Below are 5,301 nucleotides of genomic sequence, written 5' to 3'. Positions count from 1 at the left end.
GTTAGCTCTCTTACACAAGAATGGTGTTCGAGATCCACCAGGGAAGGAGGCACTAGTAAACACACTGTATCTTAGCTGAAAACATTGAGGGCCTCACCTTAGCACTCAATAAACATCAGAGGAGTCTCAACATATCTGTAATCAGACTCTACTTGTCTTAGTCGCTGATTTGATTAAGATGGTAGCTACTCCATTCAACTCTATTTTCTAGACTGAGAGAACTTTAAAAAATACAAAACTCTTTAGAGGACATCAGTATTATCTGGAGTTACATTTTTTTAACACAAAATTTGTGCCATTTCATTAACACTGGGCACATTATGAGATAGAATCATAGGATCAGAATTAAAGAGAAAAGAATAAACAAAAGAAGCAAATTCACAGGTAATCTAGTAACCAGAGTTAGCAGATATGAATATTAACATAACTGTAATTAATATGTTCAAGGAAAATTTGTAAAAAGATTAAAAGTTAGAGAATGTTACTAAAGAATCTTTATTTTAGGCCAAAAGTAGGAATCCTTTGAAAGATTAGAAGCAACAGAAGACTGGATTCAATGGAAAATATCTAGTTTGAATCTGTGAAAGAGAAAGAACATCAGAGACACATGGAAATGTGTATATTATCCGAGTTCTAGAAGGAGAGAGAAAATGTGGCAGAGGCAATATTTGAATAAATAATGGCCAAGAATTACTAAAATTGATGAAAGATGCAGTAGAATGACTAGACGTGTGTGTGCTTCTGTGCTTGAAAACGTCTAGCAGAATATATTCAGAAAAATCATACCTGGGTTTATCATAGCAAAACTTTGGGAACCAAAGTCAAATAGAAAACTTTAACAAAAGGAAAAAAAAGATGCTTCATCTTCATTACCTGACAGCTACTTATTCAGTGGAAAGATAGAAATCAGAAATCAATAGAAGGATATCTTAAAAAATATTAGAGGAAAAATATGCCTACATTAATTTTATATCAAACAAAATATCCTCCAAAAATGTAGGCAAAATAATTATATTTTCAGACAAAAAAAGTGAGTAGTCAGCACTAGCAGATCTGAATGAACAGAAATATTTAGGGAATTCTTCAGGCAGGGTGACTTCCCTGGTGGCTTAGACGGTAAAAGCATCTGCCTACAATGCAGGAGACCCGGGTTCTATCCCTGGGTTGGGAAGATCCCCTCGAGAAGGAAATGGTAACCCACTCCAGTACTCTTGCCTGGAAAATGCCATTGACACAGGAGCCTGGTAGTCCATGGGGTTGCAAAGAGTCAGGCACGACTGAGCGACTTCACTTTCTTTCTTTTTTTTCAGGCAGAAGTGTAGTAATTTCATATAAAAATTTGGAAATTCAGGAGGTCAAATGAATATGTGAGTGAGTCCAAACTTAGATTATTCATAAAAACAACACTAATAAGTAATGACTTATGGTGCTTTAAGATATGTGAAGATTTAAAGTACATAAAAATACAAAATATGGTGCTTGCTTCGGCAGCACGTATACTAAAATTGGAACGATACAGAGAAGATTAGCATGGCCCCTGCGCAAGGATGACATGCAAATTTGTGAAGCGTTCCGTATTTTTAAGTAATTAGCCTCCAACTAATAAAAATAAATGGAAAAAAATACAAAATATGGAGGGGATAATAACTAATTTTAAGGGCTGATAACCAATCTTAAGGGAGATCAACCCTGAATATTCACTGAAAGAACTGATGCTAAAGTTGAAGCTCCAGTATTTTGGTCATCTGATGCCAACAGATGACTCATTGGAAAAGTCCCTGATGCTGGGAAGGATTGAGGGCAGAAGAAGAGGAGGGCATCAGAGGATGAGATGGCTGGATGGCATCACCGATGCAATGAACATGAACTTGGGCAAACTCTGGGAGATGATAAGGGCCAGGGAGGCCTGACATGCTGCAGTCCATGGGGTTGCAAAGAGTCAGACATGACTGGGCGACTGAATAACAGCAATAATAACCAATTATTAACATTCCAACTTTTCTAAGCTCTTTTCCAAGAGCTAAAAGCTGGCTAAATTTCAACCTGTTGATGTTTATAGTTTTACCAGATGTTTTGCCATGGATAATATAGTTATCCATGTTTTCCATTTCTAATATCAGTTTCCTTACTATTGCCTAATCACTAAGCTGATGCTACATTGCAAGTTATCTGGTAAATGAAGTATCCCATGTCAAATTACTTATGTCTTCATTAATTAAAATAATACCAAATGTTATGAGATTAACGAACAGCACAAAACAAAATTTTGGTTTAGGTGACTGAAGATTGTATTTTGCCAAGTAACACCCAGTACAACTATTTTTTGATAATTTGCCTCATTTTAAGTAGTTCAGGATTCTTGTGTTTCCACCATCCTTAGGACCCCACAGCCCTCTGCATTTAGTTGGTAAATAAAAAAAGACAGTGTAAACAAAGCGGGGGTGTTTCTCAGTCTGAGGTGACGTCACTTTGACTCACATTACATCAGTGTTGTTGCCTAATGGTGGCAGTTAAGGTTGGATAGGTAGGCTTCCAAGAAACTCTCATATCAGTGAAGAGAGGCCAGATTTTTTTTTTTTTTTTTTTTTTTTTTTTGGTACTGTTAATCAGTACTGTCACAGAAGCCTTTCTGAATGAATAAACTCAGTTCAGTTCAGTTCAGTCACTCAGTTGTATCCAACTCTTTGGGACCCCGTGGACTGCACCTCACCAGGCTTCCCTGTCCATCACCAACTCCCAGAGCTTGCTCCAACTCATGTCCACTGAGTCAGTGATGACATCCAGCCATCTCATCCTCTGTTGTCCCCTTCTCCTCCTGCCTTCAATCTTTCCCAGAATCAAGGTCTTTTCCAAAGAGTCAGTTCTTCACATCAGGTGGTCAAAGTATTGGAGTTTCAGCTTCAGCATCAGTCCTTCCAGTGAATATTCAGGACTGATTTTATTTAGGATGGACTGGTTGGATCTCTTTGCAGTCCAAGGGACTCTCAAAGATCTTGTCTTCTCCAACACCACAGATCAAAAGCATCAATTCTTCAGCATTCAGCTTTCTTTATAGTTCAACTCTCACATCCATACATGACCACTGGAAAAGCCATAGCTTTGACTAGATGGATCTTTGTTGGCAAAGTAATGTCTCTGCTTTTTAGTACGCTGTCTAGGTTGGTCATAGCTTTTCTTCCAAGGAACAAGCATCTTTTAATTTCATGAATTAATTTATTTAGTTAATGAAATTTAGTTTCATAAATAAACTGAATGGTTTTAAATTCATAAACAAAGCTTATGTCTCACCAGAATAACTATCAGTTCAGTTCAGTTGCTCAGTCATGTCCAACTCTTTGCGACCCCATGAACCACAGCACTCCAGGCCTCCCTGTCCATCACCAACTTCCAGAGCCCACCCAAACCCACATCCGTTGAATCGGTGATACCATCCAACCATCTCATCCTCTATTGTCCCCTTCTCCTCCTACCCTCAATCTTTCCCAACATCAGGGTCTTTTCAGATGAGTCAGCTCTTCACATCAGGTGGTCAAAGTATTGGAGTTTCAGCTTCAACATCTGTCCTTCCAATGAACACCCAGGACTGATCTCCTTTAGGATGGCCTGGTTGGATCTCCTTGCAGTCCAAGGAACTCTCAAAGATCTTGTCTTCTCCAACACCACAGTTCAAAAGCATCAATTCTTCAGCACTCAGCTTTCTTTATAGTCCAACTCTCACATCCTTACATGACTACTGGAAAAACCATAGCCTTGACTAGGCGGACCTTTGTTGACAAAGTAACGTCTCTGCTTTTTAATATGCTATGTAGGTTGGTCATAGCTTTCTTTCTAAGAAGTAAGCGTCTTTTAATTTCATGGTTGCAATCACCATCTGCAGTGATTTTGGAGCCCCCAAAATTAAAGTCAGCACTGTTTCCACTGTTTCCCCATTGATTTGCCATGAAGTGACGGGACGGGATGCCATGATCCTAGTTTTCTGAATTTTGAGTTTTCAGCCAACTTTTTCACTCTCCCCTTTTACTTTCATCAAGAGGCTCTTTAGTTCTTCTTCACTTTCTGCCATAAGGGTGGTGTCATCTGCATATCTGAGGTTACTGATATTTCTCCCGGCAATCTTGATGCCAGCTTGTGCTTCCCAAGAAAAAGAAATGCAAAAAATCAAAATGGCTGTCTGAGGAGGCCTTACAAATAGCTGTGAAAAGAAGAGAAATGAAAAGTAAAGGAGAAAAGGAAAGATATATCCATTTGAATACAGATTTCCAAAGAATAACAAGGAGAGATAAGAAGGCCTTCCTCAGCAATCAATGCAAAGAAATAGAGGAAAATAATAGAATGGGAAAAACTAAAGATATCTCGAGAAAATTAGAGATACCAAGGGAACATTTCATGCAAAGATGGGCTCAATAAAGAACAGAAATGGTATGGACCTAACAAGCAGAAGATATTAAGAGGAGGTGGCACAAATACATCAAAAAACTATACAAAAAATATCTTCACAACCCAGATAATCATGATGGTGTGATCACTCACACTCACTTAGAGCCAGACATCCTGGAATATGAAGTCAGGTGGGCCTTAGGAAGCATCACTATGAACAAAGCTAGTAGATGTAATGGAGTTCCAGTTGAGCTATTTCAAATCTTGAAAGATGATGCTGTGAAAGTGCTGCACTCAAAAGTCAGCAAGTTTGGAAAACTCAGCAGTGGCCACAGGACAGGAAAAGGTCAGTTTTCATTCCAATCCCAAAGAAAGGCAATGCCAAAGAATGCTCAAACTACTGTACAGTTGCACTCATCTCACACACTAGTAAAGTAATGTTCAAAATTCTCCAAGCCAGGCTTCAGCAATACATGAACTGTGAACTTCCAGATGTTCAAGCTGGTTTTAGAGAAGGCAGAGGAACCAGAGATCAAACTGCCAATATCCACTGGATCATTGAAAAAGCAAGATTCCAGAAAAACATCTATTTCTGCTTTATTGACTATGCCAAAGCCTTCAACCGTTGTGGATCACAATAAACTGTGGAAAATTCTGAAAGAGATGGGAATACCAGACCACCTGACCTGCCTCTTGAGAAACCTGTATGGAGGTCAGGAAGCAACAGTTAGAACTGGACATGGAATAACAGACTGGTTCCAAATAGGAAAAGGAGTGCATCAAGTCTGTATATTGTCACCCTGCTTATTTAACCTAAATGCAGAGTACATCATGAGAAACACTGGGCTGGAGGAAGCACAAGTTGGAATCAAGATTGCTGGGAGATTAACTTTATACCCACATTCAAATTTAATTAGACTTGAT

At 38.8% G+C, this 5,301-nt stretch overlaps 1 non-coding gene across 1 annotated transcript; it reads left to right on the top strand.

Annotated features, from left to right (window-relative positions):
• The first annotated feature begins 1,475 nt into the window (after positions 1 to 1,475).
• On the top strand, positions 1,476 to 1,582 carry LOC136165632 (U6 spliceosomal RNA). Its single transcript, XR_010662637.1, has one exon. It is a non-coding gene; the product is annotated as a U6 spliceosomal RNA (small nuclear RNA).
• Positions 1,583 to 5,301: the final 3,719 nt, after the last annotated feature.

Source organism: Muntiacus reevesi, chromosome 3, assembly GCF_963930625.1.
Source record: "Muntiacus reevesi chromosome 3, mMunRee1.1, whole genome shotgun sequence".
NCBI classification, from domain to species: domain Eukaryota; kingdom Metazoa; phylum Chordata; class Mammalia; order Artiodactyla; family Cervidae; genus Muntiacus; species Muntiacus reevesi.
Note: the sequence above shows the minus strand (reverse complement) of the source record. Positions and strands in the feature narration are given on the sequence as shown.